Source organism: Corvus hawaiiensis, chromosome 9 (assembly GCF_020740725.1).
Source record: "Corvus hawaiiensis isolate bCorHaw1 chromosome 9, bCorHaw1.pri.cur, whole genome shotgun sequence".
Lineage (NCBI taxonomy): Eukaryota > Metazoa > Chordata > Aves > Passeriformes > Corvidae > Corvus > Corvus hawaiiensis.
Genome location: NC_063221.1, coordinates 2,044,011 through 2,058,417, shown reverse-complemented (window position 1 = coordinate 2,058,417; position 14,407 = coordinate 2,044,011). Strand labels below are relative to the sequence as shown.

Genomic DNA, 14,407 nt, shown 5'->3' with positions numbered 1-14,407 from the left:
ATAGAGATGGTAGTTTAATGAGCCATGGCTTACCAAGAAATGTTGAGATATTAGTAATTATAAAAATAATTAAGAAGATTACTAGAAATCATCTCTACCATCACCATGATCTACCTGGACCTTGAATCCCAGATGTAACTAGCCCAAGGTAGCACAGCTGGAAGGAATTCTGAGGAGCGGCAAAGGAACTCTTTTTCTCTAGAGGAGAGTTAAAGTCTCTAGGATTTTCCAACTTAGAAAGGAGGATTAAGGTACAGGGGAGTTTGAGAAATCTGTGGGGTTGGGATTGTCCTGGGGGAGAACCGGGCATAAGTACCCACTATGAAAACAAACTGTGTGTGCAGTGAATCATGGGAGACACTGACCAAAGACTCTCTGGACGTAAAAGCTGACACGGGTTAAAAATTCAGGAGAGTTTAGGGAGGAACAGTGTGTTAAATGCTGTCATCATCGTGCTTCTGGCCTGAGAGTCCATGTGCTGCAGAGTACCCGAGGCTGGGAGACTGTGGTGGGGGAGGTTGTATGCCTGAGGATGTTTGCCCTGTTCTTATCCTCATCCTCAGGCATCTGCTCCTAGTTGCTGTCCCAGCCAGGGTTGATGCCAGGGCAACTACGGGCAGACCCACAGTGTCTGCTCTTACCTTCCTGCTCTCTTCCCTCAGTACATCCTTACTGCTTCTCATTTACTCACTCTGGATGTTCCTTTTCACATTTGGTCTGTCAGGAATAGAATGCCCAGTTTACTTCAGCTGCTTTTTCTGAATAAAATTGTGAGTGAGAAATGAACATCTGTGGCTGTGTGTCTTTGTATGTGTGTGCAAGGTGGCAGTGAGAGAAGTGTCAGGATGATCAGCTGTCTCCAGCTTTCCTTGCTAGGGAAACAAAACACCTTCTGGAAAAGCACCAACAAGCAGTTGTGAAGGGGACTATATTGCTAGTTCTGACATCAAGTATTTGAGGATATACTTCTACTTGGGAAAAAAATATATGTAGTAGTTAAGAGCCAAGCTGTTTGATGGGCAGTCATAGCAGAAAGGGCTTTTTAACCCTATCTCAATAGCAGGACTTTTTAGAAGCCAAAGGGATGCTGCAAAAGCAGGGTTGCTGACACTCCACATGGGTAAGTCGAGTACCCCAACCAGTCTGCAGCTGGTTCAACAGAAGTCCAGCAAGTCCTCCACAACTTGTTGTATCAAACCTACAGGATAAAAGAAAGGGGACTGCCGTGTTGTATTCAAGAAAAAAAAATCAGTGATAAAATTTCTTTGCCCTGACAGCCTGTGTGGCTGACACACAGCTTGCAGTTCCCAACAACCAGCTGGCATTTTCTCAAGTACTTCTGTACTCCCCAAAGTTAATAATGAAGTAACAGCAAAGTCGAGGCAAGTACCTTAATGAGCTGTGATGAGGATCCAGTCCAACAACACTGTTCCACTCCTAATCAGCAGAATGTTGCCTGTTTTCTGAAAGAATGTGTTATCTATCGAGAAAAGAAACCAGAACTCAAACTAGATCTGGAAAGAACTGTCACTGCTGTATTTATAGAACTGGAAACAGCTCTGCCTGTCAGCAAATCTCCAAAACTATATATCCTTGCTAGTTTTCTAGAGAGGAAGGCTGTTCCATCCTACTCCTTTCATTTTAAAATTGGATCAGTTAACATAGGTTTGACCCTAATAACATTTTCTCATTTGCTTTTAAAACCACTGTTGGTAGTTATGTTCTGTGAATAAAATGTGATTTTTTTTTTTTATTTATTTTTTTTAAGGTGCATTCTTGGTCAATCCTTTGCTAGATTTGAGCGCCTAAATCCTGAAGTGGATTCTCTGTGCTCAGATTTGTTTTCCTGTGTTGCAGCTCCATGTACTCCTGCACCTTCAGGCTAGCTTGAATCATCTTGCTCTTCTTCATGTTGTGGAAAAGATGGGAAAATGTCAGGCAAAATTGCAGTTTGGCATGTCAGCATTTAAGTTATTTTGACGACTCAGTTTGTCTTTTTTGTTTTCTTAGAGCAGAATTTCTCATCATGCTTGCAGAAGCCAGCAAGACCATGAGTATTTTTGGTTTTTTCTCATAAAGTAATTACTATTTGAGAAGAAAAGTGCTTATACAGAAAACTTTGAAATTTCAGGTGGGTATTTGGATTATGTTGTAGGGTTTTTTTCTGTTACCATACTGGAAATACTGTTGTCACTGACAATTTAAAATACTGAAAAAGGAAGGTGTGGGCACTGGCAGGCGTTTCTAATATGTCTCCTAACAATGTTTGCAGTCTAGAAATCATCAAGACTTGGCAATCTTTTTATCCAAAAGCATTTCTGTAGCTTTTCAGTATGATTGTATGTTAGCATAGTTACTTATGTACATTTTGGTCCAACCCTTCATTCCTTCTGCAGAAAATTCCCATTCCCTCAGGGGAACCCAGGAACTTTAAGGAAATTTGACTCAGTTTTGCATATTCAGCCTAGCAGTGATATGGCAAGCCCTAAATCCTGATTTTTTGGGAGCTACACACACGACTCACGAGATCTCCTTCACAGCAGCCCAGAGTGGAGCAGGGGCATTGCTAATGAAACAAATGTGCCTCTGTGTTTGTGTGCTCGGCTGGAGACAGTGTGTGAACATCTGTACCAAAAATCCCATCTCTCATCTCTGTTTAAAAATACTGCTGAAAAATCACAGACCATGAAAGAGGGAAGGGAGAAAGGGCACTTAGCTCTCCTTTGTTGCATTGCACTTCACATTTTCAGTCTGCTTTTGGAATAAGCCAGTTGACAGGCAGGATTTGACAACAGCATTATTTTCTCAGGCATGTAAAAACACTACTTCTAGGGATATTATGTGATATTATTTCACATTAGTACAAAAACCTTTTAAATATAGATTGTTTTGGTAAACCCAGAACAGCTCAAATAATAGCCTTGAGTTACACTTTTAAAAACTTCGTATCTCTACTTTGTATCTCCAAAGAGTTTGGCTAAATTTTATTTTAGTTTCTTTGTCGAGCCTTCTCTTTCCGCCTAATTGCATTGCTTTGATTTTGTTTAATTTAATGGGATATTGGCCATTTTCCCTTGAAGTGAAATATGACCATATGAATATAAAAGGCATTAAACCATTCCATGACTAGATGAAAGACTGAGATTTAATCTCGATTTGGTCTTACTTTTGTTGCTGTCATCTGTTGCTGTCCAGTTTGTCTGATGGACTGTTTGAAAAATCAAAATTAGAGTTGGAATCTCAGCTGCTATAGGGAGTGTGTGGGGGACTTTTTCTGAAAAACCTTATTTTCTATTTATATGAGACTGTAATCTTAAAAAAGAAAAATGTTCTCTAACTGTTTTATGGTGTGTAGAACTTTTGTTAGATATTTGCTTCCTTGACTGCTGCTACAAGAAGCCTTTTTTCATCCTGTGAGAACTTTGTGCATAACAGAAGGTTGTTGGCCACACTTCAGTTTATTCGTCTTCTGCCTTGATCGTCCACAACAAAATAACCTCATGCCTTTAAGTCAAGTTCAGCCTGTGGCTTTTGCTGTTAGAACTGGATGGAATGATTTATCTTGATTTAATCTCTTCACTTTTGCTTCTTTGCAGCAGCATCTCTGGCAGTGTTTGAGCTGACCTGCTTTCTTATTAATCAGTTTCACTCAAAATTAGGGCAATATTAGCATACATTGTGTTATATTTAGATTTCATTCTTCTTGGAGTTCGATGAATTCGCAGTTAGAATGGGAATTCAGTATTTTGTGCCATGGAATTGTATCCTGGTTTGGTAACTATTCCAATCTTTTAGGCCTGGTTCGGAAGATTGGCAGCAAAATCATTGCTCTGAATATGTATGTAAAAATACATATTCGTAATATTTATAATTATTTTAGTCGTAACATTTAGAAAATTGTCACTAACTTTGACCCAGTTGTTTACTTCTCCTAACAGATGTGTAGTTTTGATAAAGCAGCATGTCTGAAAACTTGCTTTCAACACTGATAGAAAGGGCACTTTTCTTCTTTCTGGTTTGATGGCTTGTTTTTAGAACAAGGAATATTGTTCAAACACATAGTGAGAGGCTGTAAAAACGGGCAATGTTCAATTCACACTCATTTCGTTATTAGCTGGGAACTCACAGGAGGTAAATCTGTGTTTAGGGAAAGGCACAAATCCATTCTGAGCTAGGGTGAAGGAGAATGTCCTTCCTCCTCACCCTGTCACCTGCAGAGATCCCATCTGGGAGCGTGGAATGAACTCCAGATTGGGACTGGAACTCATCCAGTCGGTGTTACCGAAACCTTGAAGCAAACAGAACAAAGCACAACCAGAGTCATCCTTTGCCAGCACTGACCCCTCAATGACAAAATGGTTTTCAGTGAGACTGATACTGCAAAGCATTAATTCCCTTCAGCCAGTGTGGGAAGTTGTGGAAAGATGTAGGTTTGAAGTGTGAGCAGAATATTTTGCCTAAAACCTTCACCTTATTTGTGAGGGTGTTTCTTTGTATTGTTATCAAATATTGGCTTGTGGAGCAATTGGTTTTTTACACTTCTGATTAGTTAATTTATTTCTCTCAGTAGGGCAGAGAGTGAAAGAAAAGAGAAGTAACTTAGTTATATTCCCCTTTACTGGGTTTGATTTCTCTAATTTTCTTCTTTTTTTTCCTATTAATATAATTTATTTAGACCTGTGAAGGAGAAGATTACTTAGAAAAGCTCGTTGCTTTTTTAATTCCTAAATTTTTATTAATTACTAAATTTTTTTACTAAAAATTGCTTAGGAAAAAAAAGATTGGTTTTTTTTTTGGTGGCTTCGAGCAGCCACTTTTTCTCCTGGTTGTGCATCATTATTTTTATCTTGAAGAAAATACCTGATGATCCAGATTCGATCTGTTCTGGCACCTTCTCAGTCTCTAAGCTTATGTTCTCTTTATACTCTTTAACCTTCAACTAATATTTTTTCGTATTTCAGGTATAAATTCTCTATCTAAGAGAAATCCACCTTCCCCCCCGCCCCCCCTAATTATGAAGATATGACCAATATCCAGATGGATTCTAATCAATTTTGCACTTCTTGATGCTCCCTGGTTGCCTCTCAGAGGTTCCCTCTTCCTGGCCTATCAGTAACCTCACTGCTCCTCTTCCAAACCTCAGTATTACAAGGTAGATACCCACAGGGAAAGATCTTTAAATTTAAAGGTCATTCTCAAATGGCTGTTAGAGTGGCAATAATTAATCAAGAACAGCGAGGACTTTTGGAGACAAAAATTCTATCTCACGGCCTTTAGAGCTTTGGATATTGTGATCCTTTTTGAGGTGTAGCAGAGATAGAACAGCACTTGGATACCTGGGGATTTAAGGTAAAATTCCCAAACACTCACTTGAAGCTCCTAAAAAGATTTGGGCTGATTTTTCAGGATTGCTGAGCAACTCAAAATCTCATATAGGTAATGCAGCAACTGTGGAATTCTTACTACATCAAGTAAATAGTCTTCACAGATAGTCTGTAGACTTACTGGGATCTGAAAATTGATTATTTTCTTTTAACACATACATTACATGAGAATCATTTTTTTAGTCAAGATAGGGATTACTGTTATTTAATCTAAATCTACTTTCTGAGTGTTATGTTGTGTCCCTGGAACCGATGGTTACACTACTGACAGAAATACTGTTACCAGTTAAATTTAATGGGTTGTTTTCACTCTTCCTGTTTTTCATTCATTTATATATATATTTAATTTTTTTTTATTTTGTCATTCTTCTCTTTTTCTGATTCTGCCTTTTCCATGTAGTTGTAGCCAGGTTTTTTCAGGCTTTTCTAGCAAGCAGTGTTCCATGTTCTCCTGAGAGCATTGTGGGTGGAAGCAGAATGAGTGGAAGAGAGAAAAAGCTGTTGTAAGAGGGGACTGAAACTAAAGGAAGTTTGAATTCTTTGCGAAGGTGTGTTTAGGTGGTTCCTCCTGATAGCAAGGTGTCAAATAGCACATTTTCTGCTGCTGCTTTTTAGTTTAAGTTGGGAACTGCAAGTCTCCACAGCATGAACAATTAACCGAAAGCAGTTGCAAACCAAGAAGGATTTTGATCAACAAAAGCTATTTGCAAGACTCAGAGTTCTGCTCCAAAAGAGAGATTTTAACTGGATTAAAAACATGGGTGAAAGGTTGAACAATATGGGGGTAAATGAAATCAAAAGAAGCAAATGCTGGAGCCTCTTTGCCATTGCTTGCGTGGTGGTGGCACCCATTGCACCCTCATGGAGGGCTTGGTCTTGCTGGGCTGTGTTTCCATTAAAGTTATTTTTTAAGTTGGCTGTGCTCCTAAACTCAGCAGTCCTACTTTGTCTGATGTCCAGGATGGCTGATAGGGTGGGTGACTTACACTGCTCTTCATCTGTTGGATACGAGATTGGTATAAGAAATAAAATAGCAGCTAACAAATGGGTGGCAATAAATCACAATTCTGCTCTGTTGGAATAGACATTTTTTCTCCTATCTCTTTCCATCATCCAGTAGAGAATTTTTTTTTTAACTTCTTGTTAATGTCAAGAAGCAGACAACATCCATTCTTTCACTCTGTTGTTTTCCAATTCCACCATTTATGTAACAAAACAATTCTGTTAGACATAGGAGTTTTCTTAGAGGCTGGTACTGTTACATTTGTATGTGCTATCTTGATTTGAGCAATAATAGCTGTGAAACAGGGTTAGAAAAGCATCAGCTGAAACTGTTGCTTGGGAACACCTTGTTTGCTCAGTCCCTGGGAATTCTTGGTGTGAGGCAAGACTGCACCAGAGTGATCAGCAGCATCCCTTGTCCAAGGAATGAACCGATGTCTTTAGTGGGCCAGGTATGTAACTCTGTGGAGATGATTGATGCATTTAAAAAAAAAATGAAGTTTTAGAACTCCATTTCTTCGTATTGTCCCCACCAATCACACAATTCCAAGCTTTTATGGGACTGTGTGAAGAAGGGCCTTGCTAGAATTAGTACTGTTACTTTCCTGGCTTGTAGGGAGCAGGGCAAGAGGACACAGCCTCAAGCTGAGCCAGGAGAGGTTCAGATTGGCCCTCAGAAGGAATTTCTTTACGGGAAGGCTGGTCAGGCATTGGAAGGGGCTGCCCAGGTTGGTGGTGGAGTCCCCATCCCTGGAACTGTTCAAGGAACCACTGGACGTGACACTCAGTGCTCTGGGCTGGGTGACAAGGTGGGGATGGTTCCTAGGTTGGGCTCGATGATCTTGGAGGTCCTTTCCAACCTAATTGATTCTGTAATTCTGTGAAACTGGAAGCTTAGCAAAGGCTTTCTCAGGAAAGCTGTCAGTGCATTTCTCAGGATAACCAGACAGGCCGGTTTCCAGAGTTTGGAAATTTTCCTCCTTAGAGTGTGAAGAAAACTTCTGCTTCTGATGAGGCTGCATTTTGTACAGATCGACCCCAAAAATACCTTGGAACAAAAACCAGTGAGAAAAATCTTACTCTGACATTAGTGACAAGTTTGTCCCCGTAAAAATAATTTGAAGAATCAGAAGAGTGGTGTGAAAACTCCATCCTGGGGCATCAGCATGCTTCAGTGTAAAGCAGGCAAGTGTTCAGCAGCTCCTTTTGTTACAGGCAGTGTTCTAAAATCTCACGGATGCTGCAGCCTTTGGCAGAGGTAGCTGTGTGCTCTGACTGAACCGAGTGTCATTCTGTTAACCATCCTAAAAGAAATACTGTACAGTTGCAAAAAGGAACTTTTTGATACCAACTCAGCCACACTTCCCAGGCTTCCAATTACAGTAAGTTGTTCACGTTTATGGCACTTCTAGGTGGGTAAGAGGATGGGAATAACATCCATGCTATATGGTCAGGGCAGTAGAATTCTGGTAAGAGTCTAGGTTGTTAGTGCAGGAAATAATGTTTCACCACTACATACAGCTTTCTAAAGCCTGAGTAAAGCAATAGGGTAATTCTAATACTGACATGGATGTGGCTGTGGAGGCTTAAATCAGTGGTTTATAGGATTGTTGTAGTATTGCTTATGGGAAGGTTATATGAGCGATAAATTGTGTTGGTGGTGTATTTATGGAGAACGTGGAGGGGGATGAATTACTAACTGGAAATAAATGTAAGGCTTTGAAGCCCTGTTTGTGGTGTAAGTCATGATGCGTTGTTCAAAACAGGGAGCTGAGAAAAGACATTATTCCTGTGAATAGATCCGTCCTGATTGCTGTAGTGGTGTTCTCCAGGTGCCTCGTGCTGCAGATGATGCTGATTATTGTTGATTGTCACGTGCCTTTTACTGTCTGCTATGTAGGTATAGAAGCAAAGGTCTCAGTCCTCCTGTCCTCCCCAAAAGAATAACTAAGTGCTTGAAGTTACCAAGGAAAGAGCAGAATTAATTTGTTTTAATAATGATTAAAACACAGCTGACCACAAAAGTAAAAAAAATGAAGGCACAAACCTGTGGACAGGGGCGTAATTGTGGTTCCCTTTGTGAAAGAAATTGTGCTGTACGTTACTATGTGAGAACTAACTTCAGTCTTAGAAAAATAAGAAAAGTGACCTAGAAGAAATTGATGCGAGAGCAACTTGCTCAGAGTTACCTGAATATGAAACAGAAGTGTGTACACAGCAACAAAGAAGGAAGTTTTGGCCAAAATTTAAAACAAGGGTGATTTTTTGTCATGGATTTTAACCTCCCAAGCTACCTCTACTCAAGCCCTCAGGACCACCCCCACAGAAATAAAAAAAACCCTCACTCTAAATGTAGTGTTCCAGCCTTTGAGAAATACGTGTGTGGGTTTTGGTAAGTAAGTAGCTGGATATTCACAGGTACAGCAAGTGTTGCATTTGCCATCAGTGCTGGGCAGGACAGATTTGTAGAGGCAAGGATTTAGTGAAAACACAGATTTTGAAGTAATTTGTTTTCTTTTTCTGACCTACTGGTCAGAAACAGGTTTTTTTAACAACATTAAAATGGGCAACAATTAAAAATGCCAAGTTCTTTTCCTGTATGTGTCAGTGAAAATGACCTCCTGCTGCCCCTGGCCGTGGGTATTGGAAGGAGATACAAACTGAGAGAAAGCTGGAGTAGGTGGGAAAGATTCATTTCCATAAGAAATGAGGCTAAAAATACATTTTAATGCATCGCTAGTAGTGATGTATTGGTGAGAGCAGGTTTCATGAAAAGCTGTCTTAGGCAGTTAGAGGATAATGTTGTTCTGTAATTGGGCACTGAAAGCAGCCTTGGGATTTTTTGCTACCGGTATGGGAGAACTGGAAAGATAAAGGAGAGGTCGAAGAGTGGTGGTGAGTGAAGCTTTTTCAAACAGATTTGAAACAGAAACAATACCCTTGAACACTGAATCACAAGATGGTGTGTGAGTGGTGTCAGTGCTAGCATTTAGTCACTGCTGTTAAAGGTACTGAAACAGAGCATGTTTTCAGGGGGAAGACAAAGTTCCCTGAAGCCTGCTCAACTGATTCAACAACAAAACACTTGGGAGAATAAAGAGAAGGGATAATAAATATGTTGAAAGTGGAGTGTGTCATAGACTGCTGTTATCTGAAGCACTGTGTGAGGATTCCTCTGGACATTGCTGCTCTTAGCTTTTGATGCGGCCGTTTACAGTCCACAGAACAGAACTTTAAATTACACGGGACTGAAAGCAGAGGAGAAGAAGGCACAGGCACAGCTTGAGTGGTCTGGTAGTTCCTGTGTTGGCAAGTCCTGTTCTGGTTGTTGTACTAGGAGGGAATAACTGATAGGCCACAGGTCTGAAGGAGCTTTTCTCCTGCCTCCCATGTCACGCTTGTCATGCGTTTGTCCCTTTGCCCAAGGAGGCAGATGAAGGAGCCTCTGAGCTGTGCTGGGCACTGCTGCAGGAACATGAGTGTGATGGGGATGATGCTGGCTGTAGATGGTTGTGCTTTATCTGAGATGATTGCTCAGTTTGGCCAGTAAAATAAAGGAAAATATTGCAGAGTAGGTGCCACTTGGGATGCTCTTAGGCTACTGCTGAGGAGCCAGAGGGAAATAGAGGCTGTTTGCTTGCTGAAATCAAGGAGATTCCTTTCAGCAGAGAGTTAATTGTCTTAAGGAGGGGCAGGAAAATGAAATCTGTCAACTTTAGTTTACCTCAATTTTATGACTTTATGTTAGTAATTATTTAAAGTAACTTCAGTTTTTCTCAGAAACTGCTTAGTAATTTATACCATAAGAGTGTCAGTAGACTTTCAAATGTCTCATCTTCATTTCTTGTTACAAACCATCTACGCTGTTGGTGTACTGCATGGCAGCAGTGCTTCTCTGCCTCTCTCATCTCCAACAGAGTAGGTGCTCGTAGGCAGAAACCAATTAAGAGAAAATTACTTCTTCTGAATGCCACTGTCTAAAAGAAAATAACCTTTATTCCTGTTAACATTGGTCATATTTAATGCACGTACTACTGCCAGGAGATTCAAGCACAGTTAAGTGGAAATGACACCTGTCTGCTTTAAGAAAGGTTTTAGCATAAAATGTTCCAAACCCAGTGACAATGTATAATGTTCTGTATGCTAAATGGAAATGTAGTGTAGTCATTTGTCTTAATTACAGTCAGTCATTTTTTCCTTACAAGTCAAATGTTAATATAGTTTTCCTTTTAATTTTTACACTGTTCACATTCCTTTGGTATCTAACATATCACATATATATACATACACAATTTAAATAAAATGTTACAGCTGTTGCACAAATTTTAATAGTTATTATCATATTCCCCATTTGTGTTGAGAACTTTTGTATTACTTTGTTCAGTTGCCTGCTGATCATCTTCTCTAACACATGGATCTCTCCACAGTTCTGATTCCCCATTGTGCCAAAAGGCTTGGAAAATTTTACATGATTATGTAGAAAACCGGTTTTTTTTCCTAGCAAAGCAGTTGTGTTTCGTGTTAAAATCAAGAACTAAAAGTAAAAACCAAGAGCAATAATGATTTAGAGCACTGCTCAGCCTGACAGTTGGAAGAACAATGATGGTAAAATGAGGATGTCTGAGTCAGAGCTGAGGCAGAGTTGTGCTCTGCTCTGAAGCTGGGTAAAATGAGGCAGCAGCCTCATTGCCATTGGTGTTAGTAATGGAAATAATCTGGGCTCCAGGTAGTATTTACTGATTTTATTAGTGAGATTGAGGATTTGCAATCAAAGGGAAGAGTTTTCAGTGAGGCTACTCAAGAGGACAAGAAATATCCCACACAGGGCAAGCAAGGAGGTTTAGGATAATGTACTCCCTCAAATGGAATGTTTTTCAGTAGTTGCACAGAAACAGGCAAATGATGTCATCATTTATAATAATATACTTATTTTAAAAAATAACTTGTTTGGTTACTTTTTGATGTAAGGAAGATTTTGAATCATTGTGGAGCTATATGCAGAAAGAAGTCTCTAAATAATGCTGAATGCAATCGAGTTGAGTAGTTTTCTGTTCCGAAAAATTTCAGGTATTTTTTCAGTTTTCTGAGCAAGGCCCCTATTTTGTTGGTCACTGAGCTGCTCAGTTCCAGTACCCAACATGGGCCGTGGTGTTGCTGTTCTAACTTAGGTGTTTATGTTCAATCATTGGTTCTCTTTTATCTGAAAGACAAATTAAGTTACATCTGTACAAGTCATAGCAGACTCAACTGGTTGGGTATATATGTTGTGGCTCCCAGAGTGTACAGCTGCTAAAAAAAGTAATTAATCTGCTTTCTGCAACTTCCTTACCATCCCAGGCTCTTGCCTTACTCCTGCCCCTTTATTTGGGGTTTAGATGTTCTTGTATGTGTATTTGCTAAGAGGAATTACTGGTAGGAATTCTGGAAGGAGGAGGTCTCAGGTGAGAGTTTGTCTTAAAACTAACCTTGGTTCTGTTTCACTTCGAAAAATACCTTTCTCCTTCTTTTCATTGTTGTGAAAAATTAATTCAGTGCATTTGCCTGCCCCATCTCTAGTGTGAAAGTGAGTCTGTCTTGGTAGATTTACCAGTGCTAATTCCATGTCCACAATCCTTTGGGCAGTGCTATTTTCTGCTTCTCCTATTAGGTATTTCAAAAGAAATGTTGAGGATTTTTTTTATTTGCAGGACTTAGAAGCATTCTCCCTGCTGAAAAATATTGGAGGGGATAGAAGATAAATTTGTTTATATACCCATTTCATTAGGTACAAACTGACTCTCTGAATATGTTATTTTGCTACATTTACATGCCAGTTCTGGATATGATTGTATTGTTAGAAACCAGAGAGAGGACTTGGAATCCGCAAGGTCTGAGCATTTATTAAGGCCTTGATGAAATTTGTGTTTGGGGAGTTAAAAAGTAATAGTTACTGGATTTTGTTATACACACCTCTGTAGGATAATAAGGATTAAACATTGAGTGATGGAGAACCTTGATCATATCAACAGAGATGCTGTTCTTTGGGAGAAATTATCAACCCCTAGTTTTGTCTCTTTAATTGCAACAATTCCTATTGCAGAACTTTGTCTATAGCTTTCAGTGAACCCTTTCGTTTCACAGAATCCATTCTTAACTAAAAAGCAAAGCAGAAATATAAACAGATTATCTGCTGTCTGCACATTATCTGTGTCTGTTGGTCTCTGTTAATGTCAAAGAGATGTATGTTGTGGTATTAGCAGGCTGACATGGATTACTTTAAAACACATTCCCTTTCTCCTGATTCCCATCTCCTGGGCCTGAGCACTGACAGAATTACTGCTCTTCTCCTTGGAAAAAAGGAACCTGCAAGCTCCTTCTTTTACAGCCTTGTGGTTTGGCCCCACGATGTTATTTTCATGCACTTCAACTTGATTTAAAATGCAACTTTATTTTTTTTTTTTTATTTTGTATTTCACTTCTTTCTCTTACATACAAAATGTTACTTGTGTGTTTGATGCATATAATTTCTTTAAGACTTTCTGTATTGGACTTGGAGATAGTGATTTATCTAAATTTAGAGTTGAAATACAGCATATTGTACATACTATTGTCTTTTAATTGTAGGGAGTGCCGAGCAATTTTTAGTCCTTACAAAATTTAGTTCTTATTCTTCAAATGTGACCAATTATCCAATACAATTCGTTGTGGGTGTGGGTTGGTGTGGATGTGGCACAGCAAGTGGTGACATGCAATATCCTTTTTGAGGAGCGTCTATTGTGCTTCTAAAATACCTGCTGACAATAGCTGCCAAAATTAGGCAAAAAATGGAGAGTAAAGAAGATATTTGAGGCAACAGCTTAAAACCTGGCCACAGATTTGTACACGAGCATCAGTTAAAATCTGATCATGGCAGACACCATCATGCCTGTTGTCTTTCCCCATTTTTAAGATTCTTTCTGCTCTTGGTTTTTATTTCATATCATGAGGGCAGTCTGGCAATATTAAAAAGATGCCACGCACTCAGAGCTTTGGGGCACCCCCCAAGGCAGCGCAGATGGGTGCAGCACTGCTGGGACATCACACTTCACTGGGGGGAAAATGCGACTTCCCCTTGCTTTTGGTTGCAAGTTTCGGCACAGTTTATTGTCATTTCTATCTCCTGTAAAATCAAGGTGTAGTTTTCCATCAGGAGATGAGTAGGAATGTCTCAAACCAGCATGGCAGAGGAATGGCAGAGCTCTGGCTCCTCTCTAGTGCCTCCCTGACAGTTTTTTCTTGCCTTCTTCAGTCAGGTTCTGTTTTTCAGTACGGAATTAAAAGTAGAGTTGTTTAAATATTGTGTTAGACACTAAAAGCAGCACAAAAAAAATGAGGAAAAAGTGTAATTGTACCTAGTAGTGAGCTCCTAAGGGCTGCTCAGGACTACATGTCGTGAGTCTTTAATTACAGAAGTTAAAAGATTGGTACTTGTGATTTTCCAGATGATTGAAGGCATTAAGAACTTTTCAAGTCCATGCCACTTCTCAACTCCCCTCCCACCTCTATTTGTTCATTCTCCTTTGGTCGCCTCAGTGTGTGAGTCAGGGAGAGATGAAAAGAAATAATTATCAAAGCAGAAGAACATAGAATGAACGAATTAGATATTTTAAAAAAAATATTATCAGGATTTGAGCTATACTTAGCATGCCTTTAGTTTTGCAGAACAATGAAGGGTTGCATTATATTTTGAGTTAGCACATATGTACAAGTTACACAATGCTAAGAATATTCCTAAAAAGCATTTATTGCTCCAGCTCAAAATGTGTGAAAGAGAGAAGCCTTTCAAATCAAACAGCATGAATTTTTTTATGGTTTGGGATCTTTGCTCCTTTCTATTCTTCACCTTTTAAACTTGTGTTAATAGACTGTCTTACCAAGATTTGGATTTATTACAAATAGTTTCTCATGGTAATAGATTGATTTTTTTTTTTTTTTTTTTCCCCCCTCTCCCTTCTTTGTCCATCCTTTGACACCCCCCTTGTGATGACAGCCTGCTTTCTTTG

General features: G+C 39.4%; 1 protein-coding gene across 7 annotated transcripts in view; it reads left to right on the top strand.

The window, feature by feature from the left end:
- Positions 1 to 14,407, top strand: part of RABGAP1L (RAB GTPase activating protein 1 like) — a 242,364-nt gene that overhangs the window by 89,422 nt on the left and 138,535 nt on the right. The gene's annotated exons all lie outside the window — the stretch shown is intronic.